This window comes from Psammomys obesus, unplaced genomic scaffold (genome assembly GCF_907164565.1).
Source record: "Psammomys obesus unplaced genomic scaffold, mPsaObe1.curated_primary_1811, whole genome shotgun sequence".
In the NCBI taxonomy this organism is placed as follows: Eukaryota; Metazoa; Chordata; class Mammalia; order Rodentia; family Muridae; genus Psammomys; species Psammomys obesus.
Genome location: NW_026585504.1, coordinates 31,432,507 through 31,456,536, shown reverse-complemented (window position 1 = coordinate 31,456,536; position 24,030 = coordinate 31,432,507).

Here is a 24,030-nt window from a genome sequence, read left to right as displayed (position 1 = left end):
CCAAGAACTCTGACTCTGGGGAATCTGAACCCCTCTTCTGGACTCTTTAAACTCTTATGTACTCATATGCACATATTTCCACACAGACACAAATAAACAAATTTTAAAATTCAATTTTATTTTTTCTATGCCAGAAAAGACCTGAATATAAAAATGAATAGACAATAGCATTTATAATTACATCAAAGAATGTGAAATACTTGGAGCAGCATTGAATAAGCTATTTATAGGACTTGAATGCTGCAAATCTTAAAACATTTTAGGATAGAATCCTAAATAAAAGCAGATGTATACAAAGATCATGGTCTGGAAAACTTGTTATTACTATCATACTATTTATGTTGTATTTGGTCTATAGGTTTGGTACAATCCTAGTGAGATACAGTAGGCTGTTTTTATATGAATGACAATTAAATTCTAAACTTTATATTGGGTAATGAAAGACCTATAGTGGCTGCAATAAAGTTTTAAAAATAAGAATGCGGAGGACTCACATTACCTGAGACATACTGTAAAGTTGTAGGAATTAGGACTGGAAAGTCAGTGGATAAAGATGCTTGCCACCATGCGTGATGGTGTGAGTTTGACATTGTGGAATCACACACTGGAAAGAGAGAACCAATTCACACAAGTGGTCCTCTGGCCTTCACACATGCACAGTGGCCTGTGCGCACACACACACACACACACACACACACACACACACACACACACACTAAATATGTTTAAGTTATAAAAATTATAGCAAAAACAGAGACATTTTGTTGTTGTTGTTTCGAGACAGGGTCAGGTTAATCTTAAACTTTCTATGTAGACAAGGATGACTTTGAGCTCTTGATCTTTCCACTTACTTTTCTCAAGTATTAGGAGTACACATTACAGATCCCTGCTACTGTGCTTTGCTATATGGTCACGACATAAAGACAGACAGATAGAAAATAGAACGTAAGTCCAGATAAGTAATCAAATGAAAATCAATTTTCATTGAATATATATGTATATATTTACCTAAATACCATATTCAAACAATTAAATTTAGAGGGGATTATAGACACTAGTATCAGATTTAAAACCACAAAGGTTACAAAGTAAAATAATTTTTGTGCTGTTGAATCATACAAAAATCTCTTACTATGATACACTCCTTGCAACTCTTTGTGTGTGTGTTTTATTCATAATCACCCAACAGAAAAAGCAGCCCAAATATCTATTAAAGATTTCCATCTTTAGATGCAACTCAGCAATACAAAGGAACTTGCTACCAATGCATGAGTCCATTTTTATGGCATTTGGGAAGAGACAAAAACACAGGCTGATGCAAACACATATCAAATATGTTGTCACCTGGGAGAGGGTCAGAGTGAGGGACTGACTTTGGAGAGCCCCAGGGAACTCTGCGGTAATGGGGTATGTTACTAGTTTAATTATTATGATAGCTACACAACAATTCATTTTCCAGAATTTGTGGAAATGTGTGCTTTGAAAGATGAATCTCGTCTCTACATCATACTTCAATGTATGGTCAGAAAATGGTCAGGAAGTGATTACAGTCATCAAAAAGGGACACTTACCTTGAAAAGGAGAGCAAGGAAGTACACATTGGCTGGTGGAAAAGTCTAGATCAGGGGAAGGAAGCAAAGGTGTTACCGTTTGTTTTTGCAAAATTCTCTGCTGATAGAAGCAGGGGTAGAAACAGGGGTAGTAAGTTTGTTGTTGAGAGGAGCCATGAAGTGCTGAGAGAGAGGGAACATTGTCCCCCACTTGGCGGGAAAGTTTGGACCCAGAGTAACGTACAGAGCTCAGGTAGAGCACAGACAATCCATCCTTCTGTTGTAGTGAGAGGGGAGACATGGCATGAAGGTCAAGATGCTGAGAGCTGTGGAACCTGGAGACTCTATCCTCCTTCCTTCCATTTTCTCCATAAAGTAGAAAGCAAAGTCATCAGATAAGAGAGATGCTTTGTTCTTTTTGTTGTTGTTTTGTTTTTGTTTTTGTTTTTCAAGACAGGGTTTCTCTTTGCAGCCTAGGCTGTCCTGGAATCACTTTGTAGAACACACTGGCCTCAAACTCACAGAGATCTGCCTGCCTCTGCTTCCCAGAGTGCTGAGATTACAGACATGGAGTTGCTTTATTCTTAGACGACCACAAGTTGGCCTATGCCTGACTGCCTCCCACCATTTCCATGAAACTAAGTCTTTCACATGGTTGTATCACCAAGGGACAGAAGTGCAATGGCAAAGCAGCAAATTGAACCACACAATGTCTCTGCTGAAGCTCTTTGCTTCTGCACTGTAGCTCCACCATGGCTTACAAAGTTCTGTCTGACCCAAATCTCTCTTGGTTTTCATACCTCATATCATGCCTTCTCCCTTGCTCAGCTGGCTACACTGATTCTTCATTTCTGGCAACATGCGAAAAGCTGTCCAGCTCATAGGACTTTCTCAGACAATTAGACTGGACTGTTTTCTTCTGCTTCCCAAAGGTTTGCCTAGTTTCATTCTTAGAGCATCTGCATAGTTCACACCTCCTCATCCCTTCCTTCCATGCCTCCAGTATCTAAAAATTTTCCTATCCCAACTGTCAGTTTTCCTGTCATGATCATGACCTCTTATATTTTGCATGTGTTCCCAATAGCCTTTCGAAATGCTGCCACCGGACAGAGAATAGTCTTACATAGCAAAGCCAGCCATATCGGTAGATGGAACCCTCACAACATGGCAACATTCTCAGGACAGAACTAACCCTTATCTATAATAAACAATCCAGGAAGCCAAGCCTACAGAAAGTTAGACTTGCAGGAAGACAGATTTCTATCTCTAGTGACAATCCAGGAGGCCAAGCAGCAACCTGCAGGGTAATTGCCTCTTAATGGCCAGCACTTGATTAATAATAGAAAGTTTTCCTAATTTTAGTCTTTGAGGAACAATCAGAGAAAATCAAATATTTTCCCCTAATCAATCGCAAAGATGCTTAACTCTAGGACCTTAGCTAATGTAGCCTCTCCAGGTCCGCAGCCTCCAGGAATACTTGATGCTGTCTCCTTTTTCCATTTTGAGTTTTCCTACTTTTTCAGACTTGCAAAATGTAATAGGAACTAATTCCCCTGCCTTGAGTCTCCCTGGAAAGTTCAGAACAAGTAGCTTTTTCTTCTCAAATAGTTAGACATTTATTTCTGTAAGACTACAGATGGCAATGAACCATGCCTCGCTTATAACTGTATTGCCAAACAGTGACGTCCTCAAACATACTAATCACTTCATAAACAGTTGTAGAATGAATGAATGAGTTAATGAATGAAATTTTAAAGTCATTTGTTGTATAGTGAATCTCTTGCCATCCTGGTTTCACATTCAGTCTTTACTGCATCAACTCTTAGGTCCCCAAGCACATTTTTCTCAACTAACCCTCCTGCCTGTGCTCATCATATATTCTTCTGCATTAACACAGCTAAGATTCTTTCTTCTGCGTGAAACTGGTTTGCAGCTCTTCGAATCCTTACTCACTTTTCACTCTCATGTGTGTACACTACATTCTGCCTCATTTTAACTTAATTTCTTACCCTTCACTGGGTTTCTACACTTCTGGAGTTGACAACTGACTTTTCTGTACCATTCATGTTGTCAAATGCCTGCTATTCATAGTTAAGTGCAAAGATATATCTTACAGACGAGGAAGTTATGAAATAGAGGCACAGAAAGGATTTCTCTTGTCTAATGTAATGAATTCATAAGAGGTAGAGCAGAGGTCTGAATTCAGTTCTGGCTGACATGGATGACATGGGATCAAAGTTATATACTCTTCATGACACAAGCAGCCTTGCCATGCTGCACCCCTATTAGATTTTCAAGGCTTCTGAAAGGTTTATCAAAGAAAGCAGAAAATAGATATTATGGGAGAGACATGGTGACTGGATGAAATACTGACCCCAAATCCTAATCCACGTCTGCTTTGAATAGGGTGAGCATTTTTTTCTCCTAGGTTACCTAAGACCTTCCCATCTTATACTGTTTCCTTGATCAGCTTTCAGGCTGGTTCCTAAGATGAAGCAAACAATAACTTGGGAGTATTTGATGATAAAAATTAGCAGTTCTTTCCTTACTGAAACACATTCACCACTACAAATCAATCCAGGAGCCATTTAACAGTGTCCTACTGAGAGCTGATCCCAGAGCAGTGTTCTGCATCAGATTACACCACTAGCTTTCAATAGACCTTTTCAGGCATGGTGCTCTGCACTAAAGTGATGTCAACACCAAACACACACATGGCAATTTCCTAGCAATTTGTAATAAAGAACCATGAAATACCAATCCAATGAAGACGTGGACCTTCATACCCCTTCTTCATCAAATTAATCTAGGATTAAGCAGTTTCATGTAACATAGACTTCTATATATTTTTTAAATATATCCTGGGTAGATGAGAGTTGGAAAAATCTTTTGACTGCCTTAACATGAGATACTCTACTGCCTACAATATCGTAATGTTAGCTACTAAGCGGAACAGGCATCTTTAGGGGCAAATACTCAAAGTGTTCTTTCAGTTTTCCTCCAGCTGAAACTATTCAGAAGAATCTAAGCATTACCTGAGACTTTCCTATCAACCATCATTAGGACATGATCTGAGCATGCTTAAATGTGTGCCCATCACCATGTTAACTTTTTGAATAAGGGCTTATGACCTTGAACTAGGAATACCCCAGATGTGTTGGTCTACCTCCTTTACTTCTTGGGCAGTGATCTTAAATTGGGTGTGTTCACGAATGAACTCCTTCACCAAGTATGTTCAGCATGTGCCTGCTCCCAAAGTATTTTCCTAAATGAATAGCAACAGTACCAATAAAGTCCTCTTGCTTCCTTTTTGTTTTTCTTAGATTGTGTTGCTTAGGAGATAGCTCTTTGTTATTACCTTCTATAAATAATAAAACTTACTCTGCTCTTTTATTTCATGGACACAATTGATTTTAGATTTGTATTCTCCAAGGTTTGAGTTTGGTTGTGCAATCTATAAAATATCAGTAAACCATCTCGAAAGCTCTGGAAGGAGAGTTGCATGAAGGATGTGAGTGTGATCTTTGTTGAAGAACTCATCTCAGGAGAGCTGTCAGTAGCATCATGTCTGACCTGGAAGCATGGAAAATTATCATGTGTGGTAATTATAATCCCATTAACTATTGCATTGGAATCTAAGCTACTAGAGCAACTGGCACAGGAAATCCCCCAGGCTCACACTCTGACAACATAATCCTCCCTTCAGCCCAAATGTGTCAATTAGAAATTACTTCATGAGATGTTCCAAAAAAGATAAATGGCTGTATCATTATTTAATTCCTGAAAATTATAACCCAGAATGACCTTAACTACTTCAAATATGTGACTGTGTAACAGTCTAGACACACGAGCATGTACAAACTTCACCTTGCAGTGAAGAAACCCAGAATTCTGGAGACCTTAAACTTTAATTTTTCCTTCAGCATATTACTTTTTTATATTCTTCCTCGATGCACGCAAGTTATTTCCCAAATCGGGAAACTTTGCTTACACTATATATTGTCACAAAGGGACAAATTCCTTTTTAAAAGTAACTTCTGAGAAGAATTCTCTTATTCATAAATATTTTAAAGTTTGTAGAGAGGAAGCAGTGTGGTTTTGCTCTCGATACCTGGCCAGCAGTGCCCAGCTGAAGACGCTGTTGGAAACTTGACAGGATTTCCTATTAAAACACTGTGGAAAGTTGCCACTTATGTTCGGAAAATGTTCTCACTGGGTTTGGCAGTACAGATCAATATCTCCATGTGTCTGTCATTTTCTCACTGTCAGTTTCTATGTATGGTTACAAGTTTCTCTCTTGCTACTGGGAAGAGGTGGGGCAGAAGGGCCAGAAAGGACCTGAAACAAAAACAAAAGAAGAAGAAAGAGATGGTGGAAAGATAGAAGGAAAGAAGAAGAAATAGGGATTTTTTTTTAAAAAGTAAATCTAGCTGATGTAAAAGAATTAAAAAAAAAAGTCAAATTGAGGGTTGGAGGAAATATCACTGGGACACACTTCTGATATTTATCTGTTCTAAAGTCCCAAAATTTTGTCTTGTTGATGCTAGGTACCAAAGGATGTGTTAGGAGGGGAGAATTTTAACCTATCCCTGAAGTTAGAAGCTACTTACAGTAAAAGGAAATTTTTTTTCAAGTCCCAATTATAATTTTTAAAGATTTATCAGGAAACGTCCATTCCAAACATTTTATTTATAAAAGAGTAAAGGGCATAGAAAGCTCAAAGAAGTTATGTTTAAGGTCACATAACTGACTTTCATCAAGCCGGACCTGGTGCCATGCTTTTGAACGCTCCCAGTTTCTACTACACAATACTGCCATCTCCGACCTACCATCTCTGACATCACAGATATAATTTTAAGTAATCTTTCTACTGACGCTTATTTATACGCAGCAATAGCTGGTTTAGTAACAAAGGCCCTCTACATTTCTGTGGGAAAGAGATCCCGATAGAAAACTGATTGGGATAATCTGCATGTGATGGCTTCGGTGTGGAACACCTCCAGATTATGGATCACAAGGTACCACGGAGGAAGGTATGTTGTCTAGAACAAGCACAGTCGACTCATCGAATGTTGATGCTATGTATCGATTAAGAACTCATTTACAATTCAAATGTGCAGGCTGTTATCGTCATCATAAACAGATTTAACCCTGATGTTTAGGGTTCGGGGAAAAGAGTGTTTGCTTTGGCATGAGATTAAGAGGAGAGGAGGGAAGAGTTTCATTTTCTTTGGCAAAAAGGATTTGAATTGTCTCCTCTGAGGGAAATCTGATGATTCTGATGCTTTTAACTTGACTTTTGCTGAGATCAACACTGGGTCTAATTTTCTATTGGCAAAAGTAGGGCGAGAGTGGTGGGAGAAAGGAGTGAAGTGGTGTGTGTGGTGGTGGTGATGGTGGTGTTGGTGTTGGTGGTGATGGTGATGGTTGCATATGGTGATTTTAGATTTAATATCATTTTTCCATGATGCCTCTTCTGTTTTGTACCACTGTGGCCACACTGCCAGGTCAGATTTGGCAATTTTTTCTGTATTCTTTTGGTGGGATGAAAACAGGGAAAAAGTATTTCCTGTTGGTTTGGCTCTGAAAATGTGAACAGTTCTGGTAGAAGGATGGTATAGTTCTTGGAATACTGGGCACCAAGGTATTTACCGAACACCTTTGCCATGCCATGTGGCTACTGATTAGATTTGGCAGGAGGAAGGCAGTGTGGACGACAAACTTGATGGCAAAAGGCTTGGGTATTGGTTAGTTTCACATCTTGGTTATATGAGACTGAGTGTTTTTTGGTACCAAGAAATGTGTTAAGTTGCCTATGGTTTGTTTTTTTTTTTAAATCTATTTTTCTACTTGTTCAGGCATAAAGGTAATTCTAAAATGCCTTATAATAAAGAAAATAAATATGTAGCTATTATTACAATATAGTATAAGATAAAATTATCTCCTTGCTATTAAATAAATTCATGTGTAGCCTTCTTAGTGTAGAAGTACTTTTTATACTTCTCCTGTCAGGCTGAGTCCAGATATTTACCTCTGTTAGTAACATTTAGAATAAAGTTATGGGTAGGTCATTCTTGGAAATCAAATCCAAAAGTGATAAAACATTAGCTTAGAGAGGGAAAAGATGGCTAATGTGAACAGTTTGGGCTGAGGTGAATGGACATAGATGGTCCAGCTGTAGTCACCTGACTTTTTCAGGGCAAACCAAGAGTTCATCTCCAACTTATGATTTGGTTACCTAAAGACCCCAACACGGAGATATGAGGAAGATACTAATACCATTAATGGAAAAAGTAAGATAGTTGCTCAATATTTCCAGGTTGACCAGATCTCTGTACTACTGCCTGGACTTGTTTGTTAGTCAATGATCTTGAGGCTCTTTATACAAAATAGGGCAATTAAAATGAATCAATTTAACTTGAAGACAAAAAAAAAAAAATCAAACATTCAATCCTGTACCACAAGTTCCATCATGTCATGCTTATCTGTTTTTCCTTGTGCCAAATGTCATCATATTCTTGAAGATAGCCCTTTTTTTGGTGGGAGAGCTAGTTGGAGTGATGGGATTGGTTAACTGTTAGAAAGTGCTTATGAGGTCAATGTTTTAGAGGTATATGGCACAGATAGAAACTTCTGCTAGCGGGGAACCTCTTCAAACAGGTATCTGGAGAGATGGGCACATGATTGAGGGCTTTATGGGAAATGGCTGTCCTCTTTGAGACTCTCAATACAAGAGTACAAATCCAGTACATGGAGCAGAGCTTTAGCAGCTAGCACATTCAGAGTAAGCCACAGATTTTACAATGTCACACACATGTAAAATAGCCAAAGAACAATAATGTTAAAAAGAAAGAACGAATTTCTAGAAAGAAGATACTTTTTTTCCCACCCGGATCTGTATATTGGGCATTGTTGCCAGTGGCAAGACATAAAGCCAGACAGAAAAAAAAAAAAAGACAAAAACAAACAAACAAACAAACAAACAAAAAACTGTGACCACAGACCCATAGGGACAGACCCTGACCAGCTGGAGACACGTGGCTCTCCAACCCGGTAGCCCCTCTTGGTAACTGCTGTCCCTCCTCAGACCCCTAGGACTTTGGCATAACGCTGATGGGGGTAGAGAGGCTACAGAGAGACTGATGCGTGCTGGAGAATAAATGAAGTTGGGAGCTGGGGACACGATGGCTAGGTTTCCTTTTCTGGAGAAGGGCCTGCAGAGGCCTGCAGGGCAGTGGCTGGGGCAGGTCACATGCTTTTGTTGAAGTCATCTTTGCTGAGCCTAGCCACATTCCTGCGCATGCTCTTCTCGTTCTTACCCATGTCCTCCCGCTTCTGCTCCCAGCTTCGCTCTTCTTTGCGCAGCTGCTGTGCCTCAGTTCCAAGCTGCTCAAGCTCCACCTGGCCGCTGCCTTCAGTCACTTCCAGCTCCTTCGGCTTGCATCAGCTCGATGTGATCCCAAACGCCGTAGTCCATCATCTTTGCCTCAGAGGCCTAGACTGGCACCTCGCTCTCCACACGGCCGGGATTAATCTTAATCTGGGATAAATTACAGAAGGTTCTGTATCGAATTAGCATTAGTTCAGATTTCTCATCTAGAGATTTTAGTGGGCTTTCCTTCGACGCAATTCCCTAAATTGCAGCGCTTCAGCAGTGCTATCTCTGGGGTTTGGTGTCTTTCTCTCCAAGGTGAGATTGGTATAATTCCTCCACCATGCAAAGAGTTAGGGAACGTCTCAGGTCTACAATGAACAGAAACTACACATTATTCTACACGTGAATACCAACAAAACATTGCTCTACACACTTTCGGCTCTAACACTCTTTTGCGTGAAATAGCAGAGAGAACAGCTCCTGGATAGAAAAGCAGATAATGATAACAAAAGCTTAACACCTGTGTGCTCCCGAGAGGCAAGGCATCGTGAGAGCCACTTTGAATTAATTCCTAATCCATTGGAACCACCCACTGAGTCAGGTGCTGTTAAGACTTACATTGCAGCTGAGAAAACTGAAGTCCACCCCGCTAGACTCTGGAGCCAGGACTGGAGCCTAAGCAGTGACTGCCAAATCATCAGCCATGGGGCTGTGTTGCCGACAAGACAATAGCACAGTGTTGCTACCCGCTGACTTGTAATAATCAATACATGTCACTCAACAAATGGTGATAGGTACAGCTACTTATTAATATTTGATTAGCTGAACATATTATTTATATTTTGTGACTATGAAATAGCCCTTAGCGTTGCTATATCTATGAAATATCCCTTAGCACTGCTAATCTCTACAGTCCTTTTGACTACAGAAGAGCACTAGCTATGCAAAGAAATGCTCACTGTGATATTCATAATGAGATTAATCTTGTGCACATGAGGCAGCCATGGAAATTCAACTACTTGGCAAAGGTATAAAAATACCGTCAGAGTATTATACATGCAAATTTTGCTTGTATCTGTTTTATTATATACTATGTGTACAATATAAATGTGTTTACAAAATCGGTTTACAGAGTTATAAGCACAAAACCAAGTTCATGAAACTTTGGGGGTTGTTGGCGGGTATTTTCAAAGGAAACTAAGTTTAGCCCTTATATGGTCTATGGCTCAATGTCTGTACAAGGAGTGAATGCATGTCAGTCAAGAACGGGAGAGTGGCAAGAGCCAATGGAAACCTCTTCCCATTGTTTGTAGAGAGTATTTACTTAATTTTCACCGTGTGCCAGGAACCATGTTAAGCACTAGGCATGGATAATCTCATTTAATACTCACAAAAGGCCTGTCATATAACTATATTGAAAAAAAATCACTCTTCTTATAAATTAGCAGAGGGGAGCATAAAGTGATCGGGTAGATTATTTGATGTCACATCCCCAGCAAGTGGCATGGCTGAGATTCAAATACATGTGGTACAGAGTCCCAGGAAATGAATTTTTATCCACTCTAAGAACTCCCACTCAAAAAAAAAAAAAAAAAACAAACAAACATAGGGGTGGTTTCTCGAGATTTTAGTGTCTAAAAGACTATCCAGGCCTCAACACCCTGTCACGGTCATGAGAGGTGCCATCCCTAAAGGTCTCTTATTCTACAGGCACACACTTTATCTTTAATTTTCTATCAGAACTCTTTAAAGTAGGTAATTGTTAGTGTTGTTTTATAAGGAAGAAAATGAGACTTACAGGGTTAGGTAACTTTGACAGATGCTTATCATGGTGGATGCAAAACCAGAGCAGGGAGTTCATCTTCATCATGCCACATGGCTCTAACTGTGGGAGAGAACCAGCTCTCTGTGTGGAGATGTACTCTCAACAGCTCTTTTTTTGTGTGATTCAAGGAACCCAAGAGGCTTTGACTTTATCAGGAATAACAATGTTAACCTGATCAGCATCTGTCTGTCTCCTGTCTGTCTGTTAGCTGGAGCCATAGGCGGGAGTTAGAGGGGCTTATGAGGATCATCATAAAATTTGTAAATTTATAAATTGCTTTGGTCTTCCTAAAATAAAAGGCACAAGGTAAACTGGCTGGATGGGTCCTTGGCCCTAATTCAAGCCATCAATAAAGCACAGGAAGTTGCCACGCAATGATTAGCTGGCTTCTTTTATGCTGCCCTACCAGGTTGGCTTGCTTTCTTCTCAAAAGAGTCATGAATCAGGGCTGGGAATGTAGTTCTGTTCTACCATGTTCAAAGCCCTGGGCTTGATCACCAACACTACAAAAACAAAGCAGAACCGTCATGGGCAGACAGAGAAATGAGACTTTGTTCTTCCATTATCAACAGAACTGGTTACAAAAGCCAGAATATAAAGCCCCCCTCCTTTTTTTTCCATCTCCCATTTCATTCTGTCCATCAGTAAGTACTCTGGTTATACAACACCCATATCTTCCCATTGAACACAGTCTTATTGATAAAGACCTCATTCTGTCTTGCCTCGAGGGTTGACCCATTTGGTATGCTTTAGTTTTGATTTTAGAATTTTAGAACCTCCAAGTTGTGGGCACGCTAGGATGGCTGGTCATCCCATGGTCTTCTGTTTCCTAGCAACACTGGAAAACTTCCCTGCACTCTCATCCTTTCTGTCTTTACTTTTAACCCAGTAGTCCACAGAACAGTTTTTTAATCGTAGTACTTATTGTTGTCATCGCTGCTGTTTTAATCACAGATTTTCGTGTCATTCCCTGTCCCTAAAAACCTGCCCCTCAAACTGCATGGCTTCCAGACCCTGCATGATGGGGGTCTTTGCTATATCTCTGATCTCCACTCATTTTCTATTCCTCCTTTGGTATGCCACCAAAGCTCTTCCCTTCACAGGACTTTGCCTTTATTCTTCCCTTTGCTTGGAATGACCTTTCTCTGATCATGCAGATGTATGATTCTTTAATGTCGACCTTTCAGAATTGAAGCTCATTGACTCCTTTGTTATCATTTAATCGTTAGTGCCCAGTATAGGAACTGACATCCATTAAAGCCCCATGAAATATTTATTGAAGGAATCAATAACAGTATGAAAGAATTGAGAATGAGTGAATATAGGCTTGTGAATGAAATTCTTATTCAAATTCCATTATCTGACAAGATGGGTTGCTAGAATTCAAGGAGCAATCCCACAGGGTCGGACGAGCTGCAGAGGTCAGAGTATAAAGAATTTCACAGGCCAGTCGAGTGAGTTGGGAAATTTCCCAGAGGACAATAGGAACCTGTGTGAGATTTTGACTTAGTGGGTGACATGAGTATATTTTACAGTTTGGAAAAGTGAGGTTGGAAAGATAGGTAGGAGCCCACTTGGCAAACTGGGACCTTCAGCTCTGAGTAGAGACAGGAATTAGGGTGTGTGTTTGCAATGCATCTCCTAGAGCTAACAGGGTATTATTGCTCCCTTGGTCAACTTTTTGGAAACAATTGGCCAATTATAAATCAAAGGCCTGCATAACTGCTTATAACTAATTGTGTTTTAAAAATGTGTTTAATCACAAGCTAAAGATTATATAAAGGGCTTAATTGATGCCAGGATTGGCTTCCAATGGGAGCAAGTCAGCACTGCCATTTGTCCAGAGTTGAATTTTATGACATTTATCACTAAACACACCCTCAGAGAGGAACAGTTCTACCCATTCTGAGCACTTGTAACCAGAGTTCATGCCATCAGTGGGGCTTGAGAAAGTGGCTGCAAGGAGCGAACAAGCGTTAACTACAGTAAACATGTTAGGACTGGAATGCCACCACAGAAATAACACGGGAATAGAGATAGGCCCTACCAAGGTCAGGGCAGCAGAGTTGGGATCAAACAGCTCAAGGTTCTCAGAAAAATAACTGCAATCTTTAGCAGGTGGCACAGTTCTCTGAAACTCACTGTCCTTAACTGTGGAATAAATGGGTTGTTCTGGGATTCCGGTTGCACACCTTCTTCTCCTTCATGCTTTTTGAAAAATTTATTCATAGAGCAAGCTACTGGTCTTCCTTTTTCCTGTTTGAATTCCTCCACACTGCATAACCTAATGTCTTTAACATACAAGGTACTAACAATTATCCCCTGGAGGTGCAATATATCTCTAGAAGTCTATAATTATGGGAATACTACCCCAACTGAGAAGCTGAAATCCCATAGGTCTTCAGAAGTTCTTAAACTCCAAAAGCACCTGTTGGCATGGTTTCCACCTGACCTATGGAGTCCTCTTCAAGTATACCTGAGGTGTATATCTCCTTTGTCAGCCAGGCTGTGTGGAGAGCTCCTGGACCCTATAGCATGACTTATTGTCACATAAGCCATATTATATTGGACGTACAGTGATGTGTCTGTCTGTACTTAACAGCTTCTCTGAGGAGAGCTTGGCTTGATATGTTACGAGCATCCAGCACAGATGGTTTTGATGACTCCTACCTGACCCCATACTTGACATTAGCTTAGTGAGCAACAAATTTAGAGACTAATTGATTTCAGGGAGTTAAACGTATAGCATAATCAACAGGGCACTCAAGGAGGAACTTAGTCCTTCTTTCTTTCTGTCTCCTTGCTGGCTGTCATTTCTTTTTTATCTAAGTCTAATTTCAAAGCCCATATAGTACCTCACACAGAATCTGTCCCTCTCTCCTTCAAAATCTGCTTCTCAATTTCTTAAAGGCACTGTTATTGAATACATTGTTTTCAAAAATAGATTTTGAAAACACTCTGCACCCCATTAGTTACCAAATGCTTGAGGTCCATCCCTGCAATATCTTTTATCTCTCATTTTTTTCTCTCTTCCCACTGTTCTGGCCCAAGCTTGTGGTTAAAACTTTTATATTAGGGAAAACTTCAAATGTAAATAAAGTAAGCAGAGTAGTAAAATGAATCCCCATGTACCTGTCATTCAGCTTCTAGAACTACCAATGTTATAACATGCTTCATCCCTTGTAAAATCCAGCAAGTTATTTTTATTCACCAGCCGTTCATTTTTTAATACTATTGAAATATATTCCATCATCCTAACAACTCATCATGTGAATATCATTATCCTATTGATGGACATTTATTTGGGTTTGATTTATAAACAGCCTTTTTAAAAAGGACTTTACTGTGTTCTTATTTCTATTTGATAATTCCCAGGAGCACAATTGTTGTGCCATGAAATGAGTTTGTGTCTGGATGGATGAATAATCTTCTAGTCTTTTTCTTCCATCTGGTATCAGCCTCCAATATCTGGACACCTGCCATGTTGCTCATGCCAAAGAAAAATATTGTTCATATTAAAAACCTACATTGGAGGCTCCAGTGATCTCCCTTTGTCTGTGAAATAAAGCCAAAACTGTCTGATTTGCTGTTCCTCATCATCTCCCATTTAACGTCATTAATTGAATAGCCTGTGTTAATATCCCAGCTCTCTCTGTGTGCCATGGGAGCTGGTCACTCAGCATCTTTGGCCTTAGGACCTCTGACTACATAGCACTGTCTTGCTTGACTCTGTAACCTATGGCAGTACATCGATTACTGTGGGACTCGTGAGCTGGCTGATTAGGCAATGCTGGGATGATATACATCTCACATCTTGAAATAATACAGGGGAATGCCTGTGAAGACTCTTGCCTTCATTCTAGCTTTCCAGAAAGGAAACTAAATCGCTTCTCTGTCTCCTAAAATTCTTCCAATTTTGTGTATTTTACCAAATTCACTGGGCCCAAAAAGTCCACGTGGCTTATGCTATGGAAAGCCTGTGATTGGAGGATGAGTGGGACAATGGCAAGAGTACAAGCTCAGAAGCGCTGTAGCAAATTCTAGTCTCCTTCTATCATATACCATGTACCCTTGTGCCTGCTCATCCCCCAAGTCTCTTCTCCCTCTTCTTGACCCTGGGGAGGCAGGTGAGCTGCCACATGATCACTGAAATCAAAGCTGAAATTGTCCACCTCTTTCCTTCTTCCTTTTGGGGAGAGGTGGATTCTTCTTTCTTTTCAGGAGTGGTGAACTCAGTATGGCTAAGAACAACTCAAACATTATTTATTCCTGTTCCCCAAACCATCAAAACCAGCAGCCACAGCAAGGCTGGAAAGAGGAAGCCCAATGTTTAGAAGAGTTGATATACAGTAATGTGCTTACCTAAATATATCCACTTGGCCCACTTTAAAGAGACTTCATTATTATTTGGCTCTACTTGCTCACCTGTAAAATATGAGTGACAAAATGTCTATCTCATAGGCTTTAAGAAAATAAAAGAACAAATTCAAAACATTCAGAATAATTTCTGCTGTGCTGGAAGAACTCAATAAATATTAGATAATGCCATGTCCATGAATACTATTGCTTCATTCTGGGGTGGGGGAGCTCAGAGAACCTAGAGAGATGTGATTCCCACTCTGTGCTATATTAATATTTTAACTCCCTCATCCTGAAACACGTGATCAAAATGAACATGGTCTTGAAGCATGTGTTGCCTTTGTTCTGTTTTCTTAGAAATGAAAAATTTAAGGTAGAAAGTTCATTTCTTTCAGCTCTTGGCCTGTAGGTTCCACTCATGCCTGTCCTCTACAGCAGAAATAGGCAGTGGGCATCTCAGGAAGCCATGTTGGGAGGAAGGGACTGAACTGACAAAGTCTTGGGACACTGAAGCCTGACACTGCTGAGAGCCCTTCCTGTCAAGCGAAGACGAGCACAGAGAAGCTGAGAAAGGCTATGAACAAAAGCGGGAATTGTTAAAGAAATGGACCCTTTTCAGAAGCCTTCAAAGCCACCCTTTCACAAAGCCTGGCAAAGCTACAGTATCGAGCCTGGGCGGGGGCCAAGCATGGCCTTAATTTATTATTGCCAAACTGTTTGTTGTCATTATTTGCCAAGACTTACTAATTGAACTTTTGTTGGTCTGGCTGGCCCCCCTCCACCCCAAAGAATCAGAGCCTTTGTCACCCTGCTCTCCTGGTCTTTCTGTAAGATGTGCCAAAAAAGTGACCCTAGTAGTAGCTAATTTCCCTTCCTGGTTTAAGTTCTTTGTTTGTCAGGCGTCTTATTGTTTTTATGTTTTACTTTTTCTCAGTTCCTCCCCAGCAAGCACTTAGACTGAGTCAATATGAAGTTCATTGATCCAAGCAAAAGATTCCTGTGGAGTGGCAGAAAGGCCTTCTGGAAGAACTGCACAGAGGCTTCTTACCTTGACCTTCCCATCACGACTGAGGCACAGGTGACTCCTCTCAGCTTCTGCTGAGTCAAGAATGGACGTGCCAGAGCAGTAGTCCAACATACGATCTGAGAAGCAGCATCAGAATTTGTTAAAAATGCATCTTCTTGGGCCTTGCTCCAGAGCTACCAAATCAATGATGTGTTTCAAAAAGGCTTCTAGGTGGTTCTGATGAACACCGAAGTTCTGCGTCACTGTTTCTCGGTCTCGGCTCAGTTTGGACATTGTATCGTGGTGGGGAAGCTCTGTGAACGGTGTGGAATTTAGCAACATTATCAACATGTATTACTAACTTCCAGCATCTCTCCTTCCGTATCCCAAGGCGATGACCAAACCACCCCTAGGCATCAGCAAATGTCTCAGGGTAAAGGAAAAATTACCCCCTGGAGAATTAACGGCCTGAGTACAGGCTATTTCTCCATGCCCTGGATTTTGTCCGAGCGGTATTGACAAACAGCTGCCAGCTCCTCCAAGTGACCCCTTAACCAGTCATAATGAAGAGTACAGGAAAATGGGTCCAGAAGGCAGCTTCCTACAAACACATGAAGTTTTTTGGTTTTTTTTTTTTTTTTTAAATCTCAATCACTCTTTCTTTTGAACCTAACCTTGGGCAAATGCACATTGCTTCGGTTTTAAGAGCTAGTTAGTTTCAAGTTGATATATTCAAATTGAAGCAAAATCCATAGAGGTTTGACCTCCTCCCATTATTTTATTCGCTTACTATCTCCAGGGTAGAGGCAGGGGGACTGAGTTCATGGAGGCTGTGTCATACCCAGATGTGTAAGTGGCACCTGCTAGCCCCACCTCTCACTGTCAGCATGGAAGTGTTCCTTAAGCAGTTTCTTCTGTGAAATGTTCCCACTGATCATTTGTGTTACATTGAATGTGTTGAGTATTGATGCCAGGCCATTAGCTATCAGACATCATTGTCTTTGGTACATTTGATCATTGTACCCTCCTTGGGAAGCTGAATTTTGCAAAAGTCAACTTGGCTGAACTCAACCAAATCTAAAGGCAACTGGCCATATAAACATGAACACGAAAACACAATTCACTTATTCATTGGGTTGGAATTTATTGAGCACCTGCTGTGTACCATGCTAGATCCTAAGATTATGAAAGAAACAGGCAGCCTCTGCCTTGGAGGGTTTATCATCAGATGAAGGTAGGGGCCATTTCCAAATGGATGTAAGAAGGCCCCTGAGAAAGGACAGAACCACCAGTTCCATGGGATTCTGCTTTACCATTGAAACCTCTGTGCCCGGCACATCACAAAGACTTAGTATTTGTTGTATGACTCTTACAACAAAATCATTATGCACTGATATAACGACAACAAATTCTAGCCAATTTAAGTGATGATTTGATTTTTGAGGAGAAGCATACGGGAAGAATGGGAAGGATGCAGACAGAGAAAATAGAAGGTATAATGAGAGTGAGATGGGAATATGAGCAATAGCCTTGAATGGGCATCAGGAAGACCTAAAAGACTTGTTTGAAGAAATGTTTTCCTGCTTATCTGTTGCTGCACTAAAAATATACCTCCCAATGCATAAGAAATGTGGAAGGGCTTGGCTGGGTTGGTTCAACTCTCATTCATTTGGTATCAAGTAGTATGGCTAAAGTTGAATGTCCATTTTCAAAATGGCTTCTTCATTACAACTCTGATGCCTGGTTATTCATGGGCTTCTCTCTCTCACCAGGACTCCCTAGGGCTTTTTCACATGACTTAAATTTCCTATAATATGGCAATCTCTGGATAAATGGACTTTTTATACAGCATCCAGTAGCCCCTTCTAGGGGCTATTTCAAATATTTCAAAGTGAATATTCCAAGGGGCCCAGGTTGAAGTCAGTGAGCTTCTTATACTCTAGAGTTGGAAGGTTTTGAACATACTTCATCCAAATCTTAATAATCAACCAGGAAATCACAGCTAGCCCAGATCTGGGGAGATGGGACAAATAACCTCTTCCCTTACTGGAAGAATGGTTTTCAAAAAGAAGGAGGGAGAGGACTTAATGATGAATGTCTTGGTTAAGTGGGTTCCAGGGGCTGAAAAAGTAGAGTCAAGACTGAAGAACTGAAGGCAGTAAGGGTAGGAGTAAGCAAAATTCCCTGGACTTTGAGGGAAGGTGGGGGCAGGTTTAAGCACAGGGGTGGGAACAATGCAGTGGTTCAACCAGATTCACTATAGAATTGCCAATCACCAACAACTCAGGAGTTCAGGAAAATGGGATGACACTGGAGGCAAGGAGGTGACCTTCGGGGATGTCTCTATGCCTTCAAAGAGCAAAAGTCCCAGAAGATGTTGAAGGCTGGGTAATGGAAGGAGATGTCACAAGGAGAGTCTTTGAGGGGAATTCAAGATACCTGAAGGTTCCAGAAGCCTCTTCCAATGCAATCATTTTCTTTGCAGAGCAGAGAAGAAAGGCCTTATTTCTTTTCTGGGAACTTGATGGGGGTAGGGAAAATGGCAGCTGGCAACTAAGTTTGCCCTCTGAGGCTTAATAGCCACACTTCTTCAGGTTTGTTAGGAGAGCCCCTGAGGAAAACAAACAGGAGCGGTGTGAAGACCATTAGAAAAAGTTTCCAGAACAAAGACTCCATTTGGCAGCTGTTGCTCAGAGCTGAGTGAAAGAAACAAAAGAGTTTGTTGAGCAAACACGAAAGGAGCCTAATTGATGCAATTAAGGTGAAATTAAATAAAGGAAGGTTTTAGCCCCTAAGTTCATGGAAAATTTTTCACAGGGGTGCCACTGGGCTGGTCCTTTGGTGCTTTTAAGTAAAGGGACGCACAGGATGTGGGAAATTTGCCTATTTGACCCTCTGGAGTAGATCCACTGTGATGATGTGGAAGACTCGTGTTGTGTGCAATCGTTGGGCCCTGGCTGCCAAGCCTTGGGTTGTGCATGACTGAAAGTGGGATATGATGGAGGTCTGCAGCAGACACTCTTGGGAAGAACCGCAATGAGACTGTAGGCTTCTGATATTCTGTCTTCCTGGTTTGTTCACTTCATTTTACTGTCTGAGATGGCCTGGCTTATTACAAGCAAATGGTACTGTCCACCCCTCATGCTCTAACACACACACATGCTGAATCCTGAGTCTCCTTGGAGCAAAGCTGAAATGCCTGTCTGTATTGAGATAGCCCAAATACTGAAACGTGAAACAAACATATGTACTTTACATGTGTTCCCAAGCACTTCCCAGACATCTACGAAGAATAAAAGTAATGCCTGAAATCAACCTGAATGTGGACATTACTTAACAGGCTACTTACTGCACGCTAGGTTTTCTTCAAAATCCTTTAAAGTTACGGGCTCTTCTGGTCCTCTAAGTATCTGTGAGCTAGTGATACTTCTATTCATTTTTACAGAAAAGGGCTGGGAATAGAGATATCAAAGAGTTTCTTCAAAGCACTGAGTAGGATTTGAACCCAGAACTCCAGGGGCTATATACTGTACCCCTAGACAAGGCTCTCTTGAACAGTCATTAAGTGGCAGCATGTGGAGAACGGTGAAGACCCTGGGAGCATCGGAGCAAGAGGGGTCTGCATTCCACATCTGTTCCAAGTATAGAACATGGCTGTTCTGGCAAGACCTTTTAGGTCTGTGTGATCCGGCCGGAATATAAACATGTCCTTAACCCAGGAGACAAAGGCAAGCAGATCTGAGTTCAAGGCCAGCTTGGTATAAAGCAAGTTTCAGGCAAAGAAAAGCTTAAGTTCAGGCCTTTAATCCCAAACAATGAACATAAAGGTAGTTTGTAGAAGGAAGCACTGATGTTTGAAAGTGATGCCTATTTGAGTGGCAGAAACAATGACGAATCAGAGAAAGACTTGACAGAATAGGCTATGCCCAGCTCTCATGAGAAGAGAAAGTAAAGGGAAGCTACTTAAGGGGCAATGAGAAAGAGAAGAGGCAGTTTTACTGGTACAGTAATAGAAAGACAGGTTGTGGACAGAGAAATTAGGTGAAGACTGAATAAACCAGAGAATGAGAAGGAGCCAGAATTTTAGAGCAGATTTCTGAAATTAATCCAAAGCTAAGCAGAGCAATTTAGGGGTGGCTGAGAGAGAAACTAGATTAAATAAATTAGCAGGGAAAGGAGTTTGAGCCAGAACAGCTGAGTTGAACCAGCCAGCCCAGAGCTCAGTAAGAACAAGAAAGGGTGGGCTTATTAAGCAGTAAGTCTCAGAGGCTAAAAACATTCTAGGCCTAGGTTAGATGGTACAGAGGCTAGAAGCTTCCAGAACTAGTCCTAGGTTAGCAGACAGAGACAGTAAGCCTCCAAAATGACAACTAAAACAGGTGAATAAAAGTTGTTCTTACACAGCTCCACTCTGATCAGCACTGACTTCCACTCCGAAATCTACCTTTTACTCTAGGGGTAGACAGCAGGCACCATCCAGAAAGTCTGACAGAACAGAGGACTGAATAATGTGTGGGCATTCCTTTTAGTCTGGTGCATGAGAGGACGCAGCCTTTTGCAACCAAGCTTAGATAAAGTTAAAGATCTGGAGCTAGGTTGTAGCTCATTTGGTAGAGTGTCTGCCTAGTGTGCAGGTAAGCCCTGGGTTCCATCCCCAGCTACAAGATAAATTGGTGTTGTTGGCCTGCGTCTGTAATGCAAGCAAGAGGGAAGCGGAAGCAAAAGCATCAGAAGTTCAAGTTTATCTGCAACTATGTAGCAAGGTTGAGGCTAGCCTGAGCAACATGAAACCATGTCTTAAAAAACAAAATAAACAAAACAAAACCTAAATATCTGATCAGAGAAAAACTAGAGGCTTTTAAAAACAGAAGAAAATACAGGGTGTATGGAAAAGGTACAAAAATACAATTCCTAGAAACTTTTTGAAATAAACCCGGAAGTTGGTAGCACTGACAGACCCCATGCACATAAGTGGAGGAAGAGTTTGGCTTCTCTGCACTTCGGGAGAGGAAAGTCAAGAAATGTACTCAGGGGTGTAGAGATGGCTTAGCATTTAAGAGCATGTATTTCCTGAGAAAGCGTCAGATTGATTTCCAAAGTGGTTGTACAAGTTTACATTCCCACCAGCAATGGAGGAGGGCTCCCCTTTCTCCACATCCTCTCCAGCATGTATTGTCACTAGAGGTTTTGATCTTAGCCATTCTGATGGGTGTAAGGTGAAATATCAGGGTCGTTTTGATTTGCATTTCCCTGATGCCTAAGGCTGTTGAGTGTTTCTCTGTCATTCGATATTCCTCTATTGAGAATTCTCTGTTTGGCTCTGTATCCCATTTTTTAATTGGATTACTTGATTTGTTGCTTTTTAATTTCTTTAGTTCTTTATATAGTTTGGATATTAGCCCTCTGTCAGATATAGGGTTGGTGAAGATTCTTTCCCAGTCTGTAGACTGTCATTTTGTTCTGATGACAGTGTCCTTTGCTTTACAGAAGCTTTCAGTTTCATGAGGTCCCATTTATTGATTGTTGCTCTTAGAGCCTGTGCTGTTGGTGTTCTGTTCAGGAAGTTGTCTCCTGTGCCAATGAGTTCAACGCTTTTCCCCACTTTTTCTTCTAACAGATTTAGTATTTCTGGTTTTATGTTGAGGTCTTTGATCCACTTGGACTTTAGTTTGGTGCAGGGTGATAAGTATGGTTCTTTTGAAGAGGCTCACACGCATCTGTCATTTCAGCCCCCGAATATCCTATGCCCTCTTCTGGCTACCGAGAGAACTGCACTTGTGTGCAGAAACCCATACACATGGTCACAGTATACACATAATAAAAAATAATATCTGAGCTAGGAGAGATGGTTCAGTGTGTAAGATTTTGAGGTAAAATCTGGGGTACATATCTTTATAATGAGACTTTGTCCACAAATGGTGCTGGTCTAACTGGATGTCTACATGTAGAAAAATGCAACTGAAAAATAAATTGTGATATGTTTACACAATGGAATGCTACTTGGGAAAAAAAATCATGAAATTGCAGGCAAATGGATGGAACTCACTTTCTGATGAGATAACTCAGAACCAGAAAGACACTCGTGGCATATACTCAGTTATAAGTGGATATTAGCCATATTATATAGGATAAACATACTAAAATCTACAGACCTAATGAAGCTAAACAAAAAGGAGGACCCTAAGGAGGAGGATGAATTCTCATTCAAAAAGCAAACAGGATAGACACCAGGAGCAGCAGGGGAGAGGAAACAGGACAGAAGCTACCATAGATATCCTCTGAAAGACTCCATTCAGCAGAGGATCGAAGCAGATGCAGAGACTCACAGCCAAACCTTGGGCAGTGCTCAGGGTGTCTTATGAAAGAAAGGGGAATAGAAGGACCCAAAGGGGACAGGAGTTCCACAAGGAGACCAACAAAGATCAAAAGTTCTTAAATGTAATGTCCATTGGAAATGGCCAGGGACTTATCAGAATTGCCGATCTTGACATTGTTGCTGGAACCTCAGCAGAGATTATGAATCCATCAACAGTCGATTCGTTAATTCTACAGTGAGTTCAAGGATCTTTTTATGGACAGATTTAAAGACAGGATTGTGTCCCCAGATAATTCCAAAGCAGGTGACTCATGGATCACCCTATGAAATGCACCAAACTATGGAAGAAAGCCACTTATTCCCTCCAGCACTCAAAATACAGGTTACCTCGTAAACAACGGGATCTCAGCTCATTGCTGAGAACAAGCACGCGTTAGGGAGTTAGCAGGACATCTCTCCATTTGATCCCCTGCCCCAGGTTTGATATTTTAAAGTAAGCTGAGAGCACAATCTGTTGAACTTCATACAAACCATCATGTTCCTGCTTCTCAGAAGGAAACCTGAAGTCAGCAATCACAAACACATGTGCCAAAGGTGTGTGTTCAGACCTTGCTGTACTTTCACAGAAGCAAGGCAAAACAATAGTTCTGAATGTGAGTGACATAGTTTGCTTCACTACAAAGTTATTGGAAAACTTAGTTTTTGAGACAGGATCTCACTACATAGACCAGGATGGTCTTGAACTCACTCAGATCTGCCTGCCTCTGCCTCCTGAGTATGGGGTTAAAGACATGCATCTACCATCACACCTCTCTCTCTTTTGCTACACATACACACACACAAACACACACACACACACACACACATATATTCATTTTTATATGTGAATACATATATATATTTAATTATTTATTGTTTCCAGGCGTGGTAGCACACAACTGTAATTTAAACAGTTGTGAAGCTGAGACAGAGGAATCGTGAATTTAAGGCCTGAACTACAAAGTAAAAACTTTGTTTAGGGTGGGAGAGATGACTCAGTAGGCAAAAGTCTCTGCTGCCAAGATAGAAGACCCGAGTTCATCCTCCTGGGACTCACATGGTAGAAGGAGGGAACCTACACTTGAGTATTGTTATCTGACCTATAGACTCATACCGTGATGGCTTTGCACATGCATAATTTTAAAAAGTAAATAAAATGAAATTTAAAATGAAAACATTTATTTAACGTGGAAGTTTCTAGACTAGAGTTACAGATGATTCTGAGCCACCATGTAGTTTCTAAGACCAAACCCAGGTCCTCTAGAAGAGCAGCCAGTGCTCTTAATCACTGAGCCATCTATTCAGCTTCTAATGGTTCAGTTTCTATCAGTTCTGTAGTGGTTATAGTGAATGCTGCCATACATGGATTGAATAATTTGTGTGTCTCCCTACCCTTAGTACACAGTTTAAGGTTTATGAATTTTGTGATTTCCCCCCCACCCCCAGAATCCACTGCAGCAACTTAATCTGTTCCATTGCTTCCACCTCTCTGATTTCCACTCCCATCCCTGTTTTCTTCTTCTTCTTCTTCTTCTTCTTCTTCTTCTTCTTCTTCTTCTT